This window comes from Rhagoletis zephyria, unplaced genomic scaffold (genome assembly GCF_001687245.7).
Source record: "Rhagoletis zephyria isolate East Lansing unplaced genomic scaffold, Rhagoletis_zephyria_1.1 Rzeph_scaffold_00091, whole genome shotgun sequence".
Classification (NCBI taxonomy): Eukaryota; Metazoa; Arthropoda; class Insecta; order Diptera; family Tephritidae; genus Rhagoletis; species Rhagoletis zephyria.
The window spans coordinates 505,132-524,282 of record NW_016157175.1 but is presented as its reverse complement, the minus strand read 5'-3'; the positions used below and the strand labels follow the sequence as shown (position 1 = coordinate 524,282).

Sequence of the window (19,151 nt, the reverse complement as noted above, 5' to 3'; positions counted from 1 at the left end):
AAATGACAATTTTCTAAAATAAAAGTTTAAATTTATTTTTCTAGAAATTTATTTTTTATTTTATTTTAAGGATAAAATCCAAATACAAGAAGTTACTTTGTAAGAATATCGCTGAGATATATTAAAATTTTGAACGCTCTGAAACTCAAACCAGGGCTCAAATCGTAACATCCGTTCACGGATCGAAAACGATACGAAAGAAAATTACGTGATACGTCAGGCAGTAGAAGTTGAATGGGACAAAGAGTACGATCACGTATGTCATAATCCGAATAATGTGTTTTTACGTGACGAGTAGTACGATATCGTATGTGACGATTCGAGCCCTGACCTGAAACTAGTACTAATGTTACAACTAGCGACCGAAAGCATCGAGATCTTTTGAATACATGTGTCAAAGTGAAGATTTGAGCTGTGTTTTTGAGTACTTTCCAGTTCTTTTGTGAGCACTTTTGATTCAGAATCTGCCCCAGGCCTACAAAAATCATATTTTCCGATTCAGCTGGAGCAAAAAATGGTTCAAACAAGTAAAACTATGTTCCCATTAGCGTAATTTAGAGGTCAATCTTAATTTACGCATAAATTAAGTACAAACTAAGTAATTTCGCCTTGTAAAGTCTCTCAGTAAATTAAGTTGAAAGTACGTAGTTTATCTTAAACCAAGAACCAAATCACGAACAAATCAGTGTCGGCTCTAATTTTATCGATAATAATCGAAAAAAGTATTGTCCCATAACTGATATGTCATTGTGTTTGGACGTTTTTGTTTTTAATAATCGCGCGTGGTAGTTTGTAAAATATTTCCAGAAGCTTTCTCTTTTGATCACTCATCTAAAATCTAAAAAATTACCACAAACAACTCAGAATATAAAAATATACGCAATTACTCACATTCTCGATCTCTTTTGGTTAAATAAACAATAACACAGGGTTGCTACAAAGCTGTCAAGACAAATACAGAATCGCGTGTATGAACGCACTTAATTTAGTGAGGTATCTTAAACGAAACTAAGTATTTTATGTTGGTAATGTGAACATAGTTTAAGAGTTTCTCTGTATTATGGCCTCGAACCGACATATATACATCTTTCATTTGAATCAGAATTCAAAGCTCTATTGGCTCCTGCATTCGGGTTTTGAGAGGCGAGTCTCCCCTGAACCGTTTTTTCCATATTTTTGGCCTATGTGCGCTTTTATTCGAAACCTAAATGTTTCGGTACCGAGTATCGAGAGTATCGGTACCGAATATCGATCAATACATAAAAGTATTGACTCAGCACATCACTACTGCTGTCATTTCGACTGTGACGTCAGCAAAACAGCTGATTCTGTCAAATTCACTGAAAACCGATTAGCGATGTTGCCATCGGCGCCACCTGCTGTATTCTCTCCACCTCGGAGTGAAGTAGTTTCAGCATTTACTGTTTAATCGCAGTTTAATATTTCTGTAAATTGCCGTTATATGGGAGGTCGGAGGCGTTATTGTCCGATTTCAAAAATTTTCAACAGGTTTCTTAGTTTCACTCCAAGCAATGTTCGTACCGAGTTTGGTGGCGTTAATGATGCGGCTACTGGGATACAGCATTTCTTCATAAGTGGACTGTGCCACGCCCATTTACCAAAAATTTGATAATTGTCTTATTTTTTACCAAAATTCTACTTCACGTTCCATTTTTTAACAATTTGGACACAGTATTTACACAAACATCGCAGTTATTGTATTTTTCGAAAATTCCGTTATATGAGAGGTGGGCGTGGTTACCGTCCCATTTCGCCAACTTTCACTGCTAACCTACCTCGGCTACATTTCAAGTGTGTCCGCCTGCGATCCCTTCGCAAATCTTCCGTAGACACAATTTACATTCTATTTCCATTACTAGTAAACCGGATTAAGGATTCCAGGGAAAGATTATCAAAATGGGTTTTCATCTACTAACTAAATCGGTATTGGGCCAAATGATCGAGCACCACTATAAACCACCCGACATCAGTGAACAGTTGTTCGGAATATGAGCTCATTCACAGGCAGCAGCTACTTTTCGACCTAAACAGAGACCTCTAACAATAAATAATCTACTCACATTAACTTCAAATTCACGTGCATTATTCTAAGTAAATTAAAGCCTATCAATTCTTCCAAAATATTTCAAAAACTTCCTGTATGTATGTACAACTTCGGATATGAAACTGAATTAGACTTTAATTGCATAGCAATTTGACAGCGCAACAAGCCATAACCAATACTCTTCAAGCTTTTTTCCTATAACTGCAGCATTGCAGCAATCGCCGATCGTCACTACCTGAAAATGTCATTCAATTGCATAATGCAAATAAATGCAATTTTTTATTGTCTGCAAGTTTTGTGTATATTTTCCTCTCGTTTTTTTTTTTTTGTGTTACAAGTTTTCTGTTTTTATTTTGGCTTCGCCGGTCACCAGTCAAGACAACAAACCGGTTGACTGCGAATTGGCAAAGTGACCGCCGGTATTGCATCAATGGATGTAAAATATGTGCATATGTATGTATGTATGTATGTAAGTTGCTAAATTTATGTGCAAGCGCTTACAAGCATTCAAATACTTTTTGTAAAGTGCAATACTTGGCTACTCATATGGTATAAGACGAAATATGCTGGAGTAATTTTTACATGCATTCATCCATATACATATATGTAAGTAAATTAGGGTGGTCGAAAAATGCATGTGAAAAAGTATAGTCGGATAATTCTATACCGAAAAAAATTTACCCCTGCTCTTTTATTTTGTAATCAACACATATTTAGAGGACGCTTAATGCGCTCAAAGTTCGTAGAAATGGTATAGAATTCTTGAAGATCAATATTTTTCGATCGGGAAAATCTGTTTCTCTTCACGAGATTCCCAATAATAACAACTAATAATTAATTTAATCGTTTCTTCATAGTAACTGTATTTTATAGGCCCGCCAAAACCCCCGGAAAATGCAATGGGGGAATAAATAAACAATCTTTAGTATTAAAAAATGGTTAACTAAACAACTGGGTATTGTTGTTGGAAGTCGCCTAAAAAGAACCAAAGTTTTACGATCGGAAAATATTGATTTTCAGGAATTCTGTACCATTCTATGTTACATTTTTTTGACTTTACTTATTTTGGACCACCCTAATGTGCATACAAATGTGTTGACATACATTCAATTACATTCACCATGTGCGCGTACTATTTTTATTGCTTCTTTTTTTTGTCCAGACCTCCATCGTTATCGGTTGACTAAACCGCATTCACGAGTTTTCGCATAATTTTGGACGTCGGGTAATATTTTGTTTTACTGCCGGTTTCGCATTTAACTGCACCGACCAAGTGTTCCAGCGTCCGATGGGAATTGCGTAATCTTTAGCGTTGCAGTCAGATATGAATGTATTTTCGTATGTACTTGTGCGTTGATGTAGTATACATATAAACAAATTTACAATGCCATACCCAGTTCGATGTAAACATTGTTTTTTTTCGCTACATCACATCAAAGCCAGCAAAACGTTAATGGGTAAGATGAATATCCGTTGCAAAAATATAAATTTTAAACTCGTGCGTACATAATGGGGTCAGCGCGTTCACGGCGATGCAGAATATAAAAATTTAAACTTTAAGATAAAAAGTAGAAAAAAAAATATTTTTATAAATTACTTTATTTTATGGTGGCCACTTGCAACCTTGATGCACATACGGCTGTAATTTTTTCACACCTTTAATGGCCTGGCCTTTCTACGTATTTACAATTAACATAAAAAATCGCACTGCAAGTGAAGAGATCGCTTGTGTGTAGCACACGTTGTGGACACACGACCGTTAGCCACTTCAACATAACCTAGAAAAAGCCCTAATTTAAGTTCCGCAGACAGCTGGTAACTACTGCAGAGAGTTATTATAGAGCGAGAAGCTGAGAGCTGAGAAGGAAATGCTAAGATAATTCCACCTCGTTGTCCTCCAAACACCGCATGGTTTTCCAAAGAACAGTGCCCGGTGGGGACACACGTCCGAGGCGGCAGTGGCGTCTATAACCGCACTCGGTCGGCCAAAAATATTTTGCAACTCTTGTGTGGAATGAGTTTTCTTCGTGCCTAGAAAAATTTGGTTCAGAGACAAAGTGGTTTTGGGCGTTGTGCCAAAGTGGTGTGTTCCATCTGCATTGTCATTTTTCCAAATAAAATGAAGACACAAACAAATCCTCATTCATTTCGAATGTGAGAATGTGAGGGATAATACTAAGCCGATTGCGAATGTGAATACGAAGGCTTATACGAAGATGTACAATATAATAAGTCAGTGTCTTTTTGATTAAGAAGTTTTAAAGTGGTAAAAACTTATGGTTTAACCACTGAGGTAAAGTACTCCCTAGTTTTGTCCGCAAAAAAACTCCGGAAGCATTGTCGCGAAGAAGCGCCATAAATTTATAACTTAAGAAAGTTTTATTATACGGCAATTGAGAAGTGCATACGCAAAAATTTCATAAATATCATAAAGGAAATTTTTGCACATGCAGCAGTGTATAGCATGTATTTTGGCGCTTGGGGATAGTAGTCGCGTCTAAGCACTAGTATCCGGATTCCAACATTTGCTATCGCTAATTTTGATCGCCAAAAATCTCCAAAACAATAGAAGACGCCCCTAGCAATATGCAACATATCTAGTAATCAAGTAGTATCAAGAATCTCAATATGACGGAAAATGTAAAACGGCGACCCCTACGTTTGGACAACAAAAAAAAAAATCTTTCGAAATTTCCATACAAACTTAGATTCCATGGTGTACGGCAAACTTTTTTTCTGGTACGGTTTAATGTACATACATATGTACATTTTTATGTATGTATGTAATACACACAGGTATGTATGCATTCGCATGTATGTAGGTACTTACTTGATACAAAACACACGTACCAGGTATGAATTACACCATATCTAGTTTTCGTCATCTAAACGTTTTCCCTTCAATGTTTTCATGCTTAATTAAGCATTGAAGTTCAACTTCTGTTACGGTTTAAAAGATTTAATGTCAAGTTTTTTTTCACAGTTTGTTGACTTCTAATGTCAAATTTTATCTGTTGGTCGATTACCCACAAAGTAATCAAATGTGGCCTTCTATTTATATGATTTTGTATACGTAATATATGTTGTATGTAGTCAACGTACGTATGTATGCACGCATAATCATGAATGATGCAAGTTGCTAATATTTACTTAATACCGAACTTAATGGATGCTTAAGCAAGTTTTAAAGTATCATTATCAGCGCTAAGTTAGGCTCTAATAATTTTTGGTCATTAATTTCTTACTTAAATTGCTGATTACGTTGGCAAATTATTGCATACGATTCAGTTGAGGGGCAATGTAGAATAATTTTTCGGCAATTAAATAATCTTCAACTTGATATGATGTAATGTCAAGTCATGTGATCACATCTTATGTGCTAAATATTATATCGATAACAATATCGATCACCGTATCGATAAATATACATATCTATAACTAATCCATAAATATATCGGTGACAATATTGATTATTACAACTGTAGCAATATCGATAATAATATCTATTATGTATATCGATAAAAACATCGATAATAATATCGATTATTTTGTCGATAAAAATATCGATGGACGGGATGAATATATCAATAGACTTTCTATTGCTTTCAGAAAAAAATAAAATACGTAAGGCTAAAAAGTCAAAAGACATTGGGTTTCACGTTACAGGGTCCTTCCATTTTTGGTATAGAGACTGTTATTAATGGACATAAATTGTTAGATGACGTTCGGTGGTAAAGATTTCATCTAAATCCGATGACTTATTTGCTTTAAAGGGCTTGATGGGGAGGTGGGTGCTAATGAGCATGTTTTATAACTAATCGCAAGATGATGTCCAGCCACCGTTTCCCCTTTAAATGTAATTATACATTGGTGTGGCAGAGTTGAGACTTATTTGCCCTTGGTTGGGTGTAAATGCAAACATCAATGAAAAAGCGAAAGAAGGAGATTAAGATTGAGATTGAGGTTGAGAATGAGAATGAGATTGCGATTGGGATTAAGATTGGAATTGAGATTATCCTCCCTATTCTGTGCACTTGACAAATAATCAACCTTGGACTATTTGTCAATAAATTTGCGCCTAAAGCTATGCCGCTAAGATTTGTATGTATTTGCTTAATTTTTTTGTAAATTTTTAAAGCGTCTAGAATTAAATTTTTGCAGCATAGTTTAGGCGCAAATTTATTGACAAATAGTCAAGCTTGACAATTTGTCTAGTGCACAGAATTGGGGTATAAGTGTGAAATTCAAATTTTTATTAAGATGGACATTAAGATTAGCACAGATTTCGTTTAAGAGTAATAGGAAGTTCCCTAACTTTATTTAATTCAACTATTAAAACCAACCTAAAATAGTAATTGACAATAAAATTAATTTTACCGGAAAACAAAACGTGATGTGCTTGAAATCAATTGTTTTGAACTTTTAATTTTCAGTTTAACGCAATAGTTTTATGGAATGTAAAATTATCATCTCAAAATGAAAGACAGCGATATAACATAATTGGCCTACAAAAATCTAAAAATAATAAGCAACTTGAACTGCACCTATTAATGACTAAACATAAAAAAATATCATTCGACAACTCAATGAATTACAGCTTTGAAGAGAAAATGACCTCACTCGAGAAAAGTTGTTTTGTCAAAAGTGCACAGATATAAAATGCAGTTATTGTGATGTGTTTTTGTTTTTTTTTTTGAGTTTATTTTATTTTAAGGTCTTGTTGTTTTTATTTTTTCAATTCATAAATACCCATTTTTTTATTTGTTCCTGTCTGCTGTTTTATATTTCATAACAAATATAAGTCACTACAACTATGGCTTATGTCAAATACCCTTATACAACTAAGAAGAAGATATTATGTAATAAATACGATCCAAACATGATTGGTTTTTTTTTTTTGCTTATGTGCAAACTACTTTTTTTGCTTTCTTTACGTTTAAGTTTTTTATGATTTTTTTTTTTTTGGCTTCTTTTCATAATTATTATATTTTGTTGTTTTAAATAAACGCAATTTCTAGAAGTCGATGACATGAACGTCGTTCGGCTGGAATATTTTACTTAAGATGAACGAACTGATGGATTGCTGACAGCTGCTGAAAATTTCCACTTTTACGCTTTTTAGTATATTTTTACTTTCCAAATAAATAGGTGTCTACAACAAAGTACAGCACGCCGCGAGGTCACACTGATGCTGATGGTAATTTGCTTACAGTATTTTCCATGGGGCAGCAAGACTTTACTTGACATGAAAAAAAATAAAAACAAACAAATAAAAGAAAAAAAATAAACATTATAAACATGGCAATTGATTATTTTTTAAAAAAATTTAGACACAGCCAAAAATAATACGTAATAAAATTTCACGTATGTACATAATGCAATCGTATTTATCGATTATGGCGTTTGCACTTGTTTGTAATTTAGCAAGATTTGCGCAAAAACTATTTGAATATTTCTCAATGAATTATTTACAGTGAAACTCACCGATTTTTGTTTTGTTTTTTTTTCTCTTTGAACAGCGAAAAATCGCTTTCCCCTCGCAACAACCCAGCCGTATTGGCATCCTAGCGGCTGCTTAACGGCTGTTGACGTCATCTATATGAGAAAAATTTGAAAATAAAAATTATTTGTGAATGCCGTGAAATGTATGTATGTATTTTTAAGCAGCAATAATATACAAATATCTAACTATAATATAAACTTAGTAATTTTTATATATTCGTACTAATTCCAAAACTTCAAGTACATTTGACATAAGTATATGTGCCTTAAAAAAAAAAACAATAACTTTTATTTGCTCATTTTACAAGCCTAATAGCATCCATTTTCCATTCAGCCATATTTAGCCACAAAAAAAATTAAATTTATATTTTGCTGTCGACAGCAGACCAAATGTTTTATAGCACTTAGTACTACATTTAAATGGAGAAGAAAATGTGTGCTTTTGGCATGGCGCTTCAAACTGTATTAATGTAAAAATTAATGGCCTACATAAAATGATTGCCAAAAATCCATTAAACCACTTGAAATGGCAAACATATGGTAACTATTACGAGCAATATGCATTGCGTATATTTTTATACTAAATAAAGGCCGGTATGCAGCTCTCAAGAAAAGCAAAAACTTCATACAAAATGACGTACAAGAAATGGCTAAGAAATTTTCTTGTGTAACATTTTCGTGGTTTTCTAAAGTTGTTTTGTGAAAAAAGAGCACAAGGCAACTCATGCTGGTAACTGAAATATATGCCCGTTCCATTATGTCTTGAGGTAACAGTGAGGCAACAGGCTGGTGAAGTATCAGATGTCAAAATTTCTTGGACACACACACAAAATAACGGAAATTTTTTTCTTTACCGTTTTCTTGAGTGCTGCATACTGGCCTTAAGTAGTATGTAAGTAATTCCTTCACATTGGAGTGTGTTGCAGCAATATCAGTTGGTTTCTTTTGGAATATTTCAACTTTTTATTTTTTATTTGGTTACATGTCTATGAATTCTAGTCCCAACACAAAAGTAGTTAATCTCGGATTGGTAAAATCAAAGTCTCAAACATTTTCGAGATAGTTGTATGCAGATAATATTCGGTTTTCGGGTTAGTTTGCATTATGAACCGTTCTGCTTAAGTAAGCCCTGGAAACATCAAAACGACACAAATTACGACTGGGATATAGAAGTGAATGCTCTCAAGAAGAGGCGGGCAATCCCGAAACCCAATACCCAATAAAAATTAGATAGCCTGGGGACAACTTCTTTTACATAAAGTTTGTAAGCTAATTCGCCGACAGCTGGAGACATAAAATGCGATAGGTTCAACAAAATTTAATGAGTGCAGAGCAAAACGTAGAAATACATTAATGTTAACTGTATGACTCGGTATCCGGATAAAAGCAGCATATTCCAATTTAGAACGCACAAACGCAGTAAATAATTAAATCACTTAAAATATGTCAAACAAAAGAGTCTTAAGAAATCTTTGGTTATAACACTAACAATATTTTTGAGATGTTTAAAGAGGGATGCCACCTGTTTAAAAAGTTAAACTCAAATTATTTAATAAGCTAGATAAATGATTAAAATATTGGCATCAATCAAAATGGGTTTGACAAGGCTTTATTTTTGAACTATATTGAGAGGGTGGCCACATGTTTAAAAAATCAAAGTCGACTTAATTCATCAGTTAATTAAAATATGTACCAAAATGTCAGCAGAGGACAATTGAAGAAGGTTATAGCTTGAAACTGCGTTTGAAGAGAAAGTAGAATTTAATTAGCTTATACGAAAATTATTTGAAATACGGAAGTCAAGCGAAAAATTGTTATGAAATCTTTAGTTTGAACACTAGAAAATTGTTGAGGTGTTTTAAGAGAGAGTTGCCACCTGTTTAAAAAGTTCGATTGAAATTATTTTAAGAGCCAAATGAATAATTAAAATATGGGTATCAGTCGAAATGGGTTTGAAAAGGCTTTTATTCTGTAGTATATTTAGGGGGTTGCCACCTGTCAGATTAAATTTAATTGATCAGTTATTTAAAATATTCATCACGATGCTAGGCGGGGAAATGTAGGAATGCTTTAACTTGAAAACACTTTTTCGAGGGTTACCGCTTGTTTGAAAAGTCGAATTTGATTAACTTATATACAAATTATTGGAAATATTACAATACGGGTGTCAAACGAAAGTGTGTTAGCAAATCTTTAGTAGGAACAATCATAATGTTGTTAAAAGGTTGCCACCTGTTTAAAATTACGACCATTCAATATACTGCTACTACTTGGAGGCATTGTCCTAAATCTTTCCGTGGAAATAAAATATCTTGGGGAAACTCTAATATTTACACTTAGAAAAACCAGTAGATTTTATTTTTAATTTTCACTATCATAATTAAAATATGTAATTAATTTATTTTTTGTTATGTAAACATCTAAAAAGATATTATCTTTGAATATTTAATCCTGCTAATTTTCTCTTCTTCTGTTTATTTATTCCCTAGCGTACATTTAGTATACATGCATACATATATCTATGTAAGCTACTGCACATTTTTCTTAATTTTTGAAATTTCTATTTAACAACATATTGTGTCACTGTTTAAAATATGAAGCAATGCTATAAATACTACTCGAATAACATATAGAATATTAAATATAATTCCACACACAAAAAAATTTAAGTAGAAAGTGTGCTAAACCAAGCGAAAACAGCCGGCAAAAAAACACAAGTATTAAAAAATCAACACAAAAGCTTTATATATACAGTGAGTATCAAAAATAAGTATACGCTGACGTTTGACGATTTTATATATTTTTTCCATACCAAATTTTTCTTTTTTTTTATAAAAATATACTTCATTCAACAGCGAAAGCCACAAGAATCTATTTTTTTTCATTTCATACAGTTGTCAGGAAAATGCAAGAAATTTTCATTCGAATTTTCAATTTTTCAATTCTTTTTCGCAGAGAAAAAATTCTCAAATATAAAAAATAATTTTAGCGACTTGAAATTTGCACCTGAACTAAAATTTTATGTGCTGCAAAACTGCATACTCAAATTTTAAGAAATCGAATTGAAAATTTCTTGCATTTTCCCGAAATCTATATGAAATTTAAAAAATGTATTTTTGTGGTTTGCCTTCGGAATGACTGACTATATTTTGGTAAAAAAAATTAAAAAAAGTTCTAATAAATAAAATCGTCAAAACGTCAGGGTATACTTATTTTTAACGCGCACTGTATGTATGTATATAAATTTCAGTATTTTCAACAAAAAATAGTACAACATTTACGGTAAATTTGATGTTGAAAACACGAACAAATATACTGTCGTGAAAATATACACAACGAGGTGCAACAAAGTGACAATGGATGAATTCAAGCAGAGTTCTCTTCCATTCGAAAGGCGTGAAAAATATAAATTACATGTACATACATACATACATAAATATGCATCTACATATGTACATATGTATATAATGTTTTTCCACACAAGCGGCAATTGCTGCGTTACGTATCACTCAGAAAGTTGACACATTTTTTTTTTATGGAAAATGCTGTTGAAAGTATTTTGGCAAACCCACGGAACGCTTGTTCGCAACAGTGTTGGGAATCGCTGTACGCTTTCACACTTTTTATATAGAATACATATGTATGTATGTTCTTAGATATTTTTCTCGATACTGCGCTAGTATTGGTACATGGATATTTAGAGGAAAAATGGCTCATTAAATTTGTTGATTTATGTAGATACCGAAAAATAAAGAAGTGATATACTTATTTGATGGCATATCTTAAAAAATGTCCCAACGCACAGATACTAGTGAACCGGCCGTTTCAAAAAAGCAAACAAGAAATACTAGAATTTTGGCAGACCTCGCATGAAAATCTCATAAAATATGTACATTCATACATATGTACATACATACATATACATATAAGTATTTGCATAAATTTTCATGTAGGTTTTTTGGAAAGTGAAAACGTTCCAATTCCTGATTTTGATTCGTTACGCGAATGAATATCTCAATAAAAATGCGCAAAGGAGCTTTATTTTTAGTTGTCGAAATTCAAAAATTGCATCTTTGATGTTGCAGACGACGCTAATTAAGCTATATTGCATCAACGATAGCAGCAATAACATCTATCTCTTCCATATATTCAGATTCGATTTTCTCAATGAAAACTTCATCATGGCCGCATACAAATTTGTATGCTTCTATCCTATGATAACATCTACGTCTTTCAAGAACGGAGACAGTAGCGATAGCTTTCCTAATCACATGACTAGTCGAATTTTTCGAAGTAAAGGAATAGGTTTTTTTCAATTTTTATACCCGTCCCGAGAGGAAAAGTAATGTCGTCATTTATTGTTCTTAAAATGCAGGTGGCGTAGTAGTAGATGCTCGGTACATTTTCGAGAGCTATATGTAAAGGCATCAAAGTTAATGTAGGATGGGGTTAGGTGTTCCAATAAGTCGGCGATTTCGTCTGCTCAGGGACCGTAACAGTTACAACTTTTATTAAAAAAATCGCGCTTTAACAATTATTTTTTGACTTTTATTATTATTAGTTCTTAAATAACCGTTATTTCGGACTTTTTTTTTATAAATCCAAAGTAGCAATTATTTTTGATTTTTTTCTAAATAATCTGCAAATAACAGTTATTATTGATTTTTAAATTATATGTCTTAGATAACTGTTATCGAAGACTTTCATTTATAAAAGTCATAAATAAAAATCAGTCACTGACCTTTATTTTTTAAATCATACTTATAAAAGTCATTTGTATAAGTCGTAGTAAACATTTGTTTAACAACACCTTCTAAACTGCGAAAAATGTCACTGACTAATTTTTATTGAGGACTTTTATAAATAAATGTCTTCAATAACTGTTATCTAAGATATATATTATAAAAATCAAAAATAATTATTTTGGATTTATAATATAAAAATCAAAAATAATTGTTATTTTTTCTTAATTTTGCATAAAAATTGCAAATATAAATTTATTTTCAAATTTGAGTCTCGCTAGTCTAGTTGTAGAACATTTTCTTCATTGTAAATTTTTCCATGACAGTTTTCATCAATAACTGTTATGTTCGGTCCCTGCTTCTGCTTTATAATTTCCCTGTATGACTTACAGCAATTCTTAGTCAGCATGGAGGTCAGCCTTTTATTTATCTGTCTGTGACCTTATGAATTGCTACCATCACAACTTAAAAGACAATTTGGCAGTCCAAATTGTGCACCCTGCGGACTCCGCTGGTTGGCTGTGTTATTCCCTACATTTTGTTCGAAAATAGGTTAGTTCTGGCAGCACTAGGATCTTGGTCAAATAGCAGAGGTACCGCTTTCAAGGCAATTCCAAATAGTCTTTGAATTTTAGTATGGTGTAGTAATTTAAGTGAATAACAATAAACAAAATATTTATTTAGTAAATAAAAAAATATCACTTACCTCATTTTCTATCCAAGCGAATTCTTTTAGTTTTTTTTTTTGCAATTACAAATTCGTTGATTTAATGTTTTTTGGAATTGATTTTTCGCGCATTCATTCATTCTATCATGTAAGACGATGATGTTGTTGTTGTTGTTGTTGCCAGATTTCATGTTGACATCTTTGATGTACATAAATAAATATTTCCAAACTATGACATTTGATGATGATAAATAAAAAAAACTAACAAAAAGTACCCCAAACACACAGGATTTGTGTGTGTGTGTGTGTGTTTTTTTTTCGGGATACATTAAAGTTTAAAACATGAAAATCATGTCTATGTACATAGTTAGAGTTTTAGAAAACCGCTTCATAGAAAGCCCACAGTAAACCCAACAAGAAGACCAGGATAAGGAAGGTGGTGAACAGACTCTTGGCTTCATTCATTTTGTTGCTGTGGTTGGTTGTTTAAGCTATATGGGGCAAAGTGAAATATAAATAAAAAAATATGTTAAAGTTGTACGGAAAATAGTTTTGATTTTTTTTTTTTTTAACTATGTAATATCGATGGCTGAGTGGAAGATTGACCCATCTCGGCAGCCGTTCGAAAACGCTCTATCTCAGAAAACTTTTCAAGAACGCCTTACTTCAGAATTCGATTGAAGAGCGCCCTATCTCAGAATTCAGTTCAAAAACGCCCTATCTCAAACGAAATTTTGAAATAGGGCACTGTTGAAAAATTTTCTGAGACCGAGGCGTTTTCAAACTGGCTGCCGCGATAGGTCGATCTTCCACTCAGCCATCGATATTTAGGTAATAAAAGAAGAGTTAACAAATTTGAAACAACAAATAGCTTTGGAATTTTTAAGGCGATTTTTGGCACAATTTTTTCGATTTTTTTTTTTTTTTTGCTTTTTTTTTAGTTTTTGCAATTATATCCTTAAATATGTATGTATATTTGTTTGAATCTATGTATGTATATATGTAGTATATATATGTTATTTTATAAGCTGTTTTTTTTTTTAATACTATTTAGCAATCACGCACCGTTGACTGTAAATGAGTTAACTGTTCGGAGCACACCGTTCGTACCGAATGCCTTTGAAAAACTGGCATTCGCATCTGCAAGAATTCTCCACAAAGACCAAAGGCCGGTCAATTAGCATCGCACAGCGCCGCACGGAATTGTATCGGAATTGAATGAAAAGTGTGCCGGCAGCAGAATGAATTACATACGAACATACATACATACAATTGCATAGCCATACATACCACTGGCGGTCATTAGAATAGACTCACCTTACTTTGAAGAGTTTTGGCTATATTCTGAATAAAAAATTTAAAAATTTGGTGCAAATTTGTCGATTGTTTATAATTTTTAACCGACTTCCAAAAAAGGAGGAGGTTATCAGTTCGTCGGAATATTTTTATTTTTAATTTTTTTTTTAATTTTTTTTTAATTTTTTTTTATTTTTTTATTTTTTTTTATTTTTTTATTTTTTTTTATTTCTTTATTTTTTTTTATGTATGTTACCGCATAACTTTGAACCACCTCAACCGATTTCGATAATTCTTTTTGCATCGGAAAGGTAGTGTCTCAGGTGGTCCCATACTATTCTGGTTAAGATCCGATCAGTGGATCATGAGATATACATATATAGAGAGTTGAAGTCGGTTTTTTTTTGCTAAAAATTACTTGTTGTATAAAGTTTGAAAGGGGGATTTATATGGTATTTATTGTATAGCTAGCCAGGCTTTTATAAAAAAAAATATTAAACATAAAATAAATCAGGGAAATATAGCCAAATCTCTTCAAAGTAAGGCGAGTCTATTCGCATGACCGCCAGTGTATATGTATGTATATACATATGTACATATGATCATTAAAATATAGTAGTATTTACACATATTGAAATATCAAAACTTATGTTCCGAACAGCATGAGGACGAGGTGGATATAGCCGCCCAGTATGTAGCCGCCTAGCTGTTGGCAGCACAATTCTATGGCACATACAAACATACAAACGTACTATTAGGATCATGGGATCGTAGCATCATTGCCGAAAATTCGCTGCTTTTCACCAGATCCGCAACGCTTGTCGCAATTGCGGTAGGCGTGCGTATGTACATACATACACCGTTGGAACACGGATGACTGCCTGCCGCGTCGGATGTGTAATGGTTGAGGTGGCGTTGTGCGATTATTGGCATGGAATTGCTTGGTTTGGTTTTGTGTGGGCGCAAGAGATCTTCATACTGTACACCTATGTACGTATGTACATGTATTATCTGTTGGCAGTTTTGCTTCATTTGGCATTTATGACAAAAACAACAACTCGTTTTGCAAAACTACATTACGCTAGAGATTATACAATATTTCGGAGAAAAAGTCCCGTTATGCGAAAAAAAAATATTGCAACAAAATTTTCGCGTTGCGTTTGCAGGTACGTATGTTTATTAAAACTCCGAAATATATATAGGCATATGGAAAAGAACACACGCAGCCAAATTTTGGGAGATGGCGTAGATTGGATTAAACAGTCACGGTTACCTTTACAAGGAATTCCCCAAATCCGAAAACCCCCTATTGCAACTTCCAACATTAAACCGCGTAGTACTGTCGCTCTGAAATGAAGTGAGATATTTGGCCGTCATTTTGGACAGAAACTGACCTGGCAACGCAACTACACACCACGGCCTTTCGAGCTCGAAAACAAGTTCTTCACTGGTATGCCTTCGGGAAAGAACTCGGCGTACGATTCGGTCTGGGGCGTCCAAGTTAAATCTGAAGCCGTCTACATGGATGGCTTTAAAGTAAATCAAAGAGTAGAGAGTCGGTTACATTCGAAGGGCTTTTCACCTTTGTTTTAGGTGGCCATACCACTTCCGTATCTTCGGAGTAGAGTTCGTGCCCATTAAAGAGGCATATAAAAAATGGTAAGCAGAAACAACGTGTGGGACGAGTCGGAAAGTCGGGCTCAGCTCGGCAGTTTATATATCTGTGGCATTTTATTAAAACAACTTATCTTGAGATAGGCCATTTTCCCTTTAAAGCAATATTTCGTTGGATTCCCAAACAATATTTTAACAACTAACTAACCATAGATGTAGTTTAAGATGCCCATTAAGCATAGACAGACAGCAGTGTTGATCCGGATTAACGGCGCAGTTGATTTGATTATATTTAGTTGTGCCTTGACAGACGGCAGTGATGCGGATTAACGAGCCGCAAGGTCGTTGGTTCGAGCACCAGTAGAACTTTCAATAATTTCTTTTTAATCGATTCATTTATAAGTTCTATATTTTTTAACATTGCTTTCAGTTAGTTTTTGTCGACTTTTTTTTTTAATTTAAATTAACTAATAGTGAAATAAAAAATGTGATATAAAATAAAACAAATGAAAATAAAATAAAGTGAAATTAAATATATAAATCAAATCAAATAAAAAATATTGACAAAATAATTTTTGGCAATCGCTCCAATCGAGGACCGAACCTGGCACCCACAGACTTCTAACACGCAACTCTCACCACTCGGCCACCGCGGACTCCGCATCCGTCTGCTTTATTTGCTTATTTGTACAAAAGACAACAGCTGGCCGTTTTTATCAGTGTTGTCATCGAAAATTCTCCTGATCCGAGTTAATTCCCGAAAATTTCGTGCAAATATTCGGCTGCTTATGCGCATTTGAAAGAAGAAAATGCATAAGTTAATGCAAATAAAGGCTGTTTATGCAGATAAGCGAGCTCCTTTGTCACCCGTATTAATTCAAATTTAAAATGTTTTAGAGCAAATAGATTATTTTTTAATTCAAAGTTGTTTAAATAAAATGCCACAGATTCGTACATATGTACATTTATATACTAGATTTGTTAATTTACATATCTACTAGATTGTACTTACCAGTTTTTTAGCTGGAGATGTCATCTTATATACTACATGATTACAAGTAAGGCACTTGGTCATCACGGTGGGCAATTCTTATTAATTTTTTCCAGCTTAAAACATGGCATACAAAAGATAAAGGAATATCAAAAGTACTGCCAGAATAGCGAAGGTGGACAACAAACTCTGGAATTCACCCATTTTTCAACTGTAAAGAAGTAAAATTAAATTGTTTATTATTATCAGGGCGGGTGTAAGTAGGATTAGTAGATTTCTTATGAACCACGACCTTGACATCGGCTCGAAACACGATTTTGATAAGGGAAAACGCGTGCCATGTCAAAAACAAAAAATTTAGAAACATCGTTATCTTTTTGTGATTTCGAAAAAAAAAAAATAGTTCTCATATCACTCATCATTCAATTGACCTTCAATCCAAGAACTGCTAAAAAAATTTAACTTTTTAGCTATTTCTATACTAAATTTTGCACATTAAAACTATGAATTATAGTGCAATAAAATGTTATATTATTAAGTATATTCGAAGGTCTTCATGCTTCCTTAAGGCACGTTATAATTTCATAAAAAAATATGCACATTTTCTTGGAAAGCTGCCAATTATTTGCGAGTTTTATTTAGAAAAAAATACTTTTGTAAAATCAAATTATTTAATTTTAGGTGACACAAGCGCATAAAAAGACTGTACGTAGACCCACACAAACACGCGCGCTGTTTGAAGAGGATTAAAAAATAGAATAAAAAGAGAATTAAAAAATAAATAAAAAAATAAAAAAAAAAACATTTGATAAAGAACGCAAATTATGCCATCGTCTTATATTAAAAAAGGAAACACGCTTCTGAACATGTATCATTAAATTCTTCTGCTAATTTTTTTTAATTAGTCCACTGGCGCTTCAGCTGAGTTGAATATAAAAATTATTTTCATTTACGTATAAATACATGTATATATTAAAATTGCACAGTTTTTTTAATTTGCTTGTTGTCGACATTAAATGGATTTATTACTCGATTTTATTTCTTTTTTTTTTGCATTTCAGTTAACACACACCTTTTTCGCAAATTTGCACTTTGAAGATACAAATTTCTTGAACTTTTTTCTAAATTATTTTTGCTCAGCAGAGCTATCGACCTTTTGGTTTGAAGACCTCGGGACTAACTGAAAATCCTTTTCACCTATATGGTTCATTAAAGGGGTGAGCGAGTATGTCAACGAAAATTTTCAGTAATGCGAGTATTCATTCGAAAATACATATGAATTACTTAAAAGTACTACGAACACATATACATAAATATATGTACGTACATAAAGTAAATATACATAATATGCAAACGATGTATACTTAAAATGCTATAAAGAAAAAAATGTTTGGACACATGCATATTTTCACACATGTTTTCAAATAAAGGGTGATCCAAATACACGTTTTAGATATTTTATTTAAACACTTATATGCTTTTCCAACTCAAAATGTCAACTGTCAGTTTTGCACACCCCTTAAACGAAGTTAAATGATACAAGCCAAAACAAGTTTATTACCAAGCCAAATTTGAATTTTGGAATGTCGCAAACTCATTCTACAATACCTCAAGATTTTCGTCATTTATTGTCCGGTGGAAATCCGGTATAAGACTATTATATACATATATGCACATTATTTTATTATGTGCTTGCGGTATATGACATCACATAGAGTTTTCGAGCTATATTATGAGATATCTTAACCTAAAAGTGCAAAAAAAATGTTTTTGACATATAAGTTTTTTCACAAAAAATTTGTCAAAGTTGAGTTTCGACAAATATCTTTTTTTCGCCGAGATATTATTGACATTTTGAAGTCGGAGTAGTTGCAGCTTGGACTCTATCCCAAGATCTCTGACTAGACTGACATCAATTACCTCACATCACCTCTGGAGATGAGTGAACGAAGGGCAATGGTTGAAAGGTGGCACCTCTAATTTAGTCTAGAAGTAACTGTTAAGAAAGTCTGCAAATTTGTGCGACGGCGCTAAGACAGGTGAATATTTCATCTGACAGATAGTCCAGCGGGTCGCTCTAAGCTTGAGTTGAGGAATGTCTGCCCTCGGTTTTTCTGTAGTGTCCCAGTATTTCCTTTAGAGCGTTCCAGAACGTATACTATTTGCAGGTTTTGCAGGATTTAGTCCAAGGTCGTTCCCGTAAGCCACGTTAAAATAAGGTTTATTAAAGGCGAAAACAGCTGTTCCTGTAAAACCTGCAAATCCTGCAAATCC

The 19,151-nt window shown here is 33.2% G+C and overlaps 1 long non-coding RNA gene across 5 annotated transcripts; it reads right to left on the bottom strand.

Annotated features, from left to right (window-relative positions):
• Window positions 1-6,925: 6,925 nt before the first annotated feature.
• LOC108374946 (uncharacterized) lies at window positions 6,926-18,048 on the bottom strand. 5 transcript variants are annotated; one of them, XR_001849109.1, is made up of 5 exons: window positions 17,950-18,048; window positions 16,899-17,088; window positions 13,016-13,467; window positions 7,538-7,660; window positions 6,926-7,299 (listed from the first exon to the last, which is right to left on the bottom strand). It is a non-coding gene; the product is annotated as an uncharacterized LOC108374946 (long non-coding RNA). The 5 variants fall into 5 exon arrangements; XR_001849108.1 differs by lacking the exons at window positions 16,899-17,088; window positions 17,950-18,048 and adding an exon at window positions 14,042-14,265 and having other exon boundaries at window positions 6,926-7,304; XR_001849105.1 differs by lacking the exons at window positions 16,899-17,088; window positions 17,950-18,048 and adding an exon at window positions 14,042-14,265.
• Between the last annotated feature and the right edge of the window lie 1,103 nt (window positions 18,049-19,151).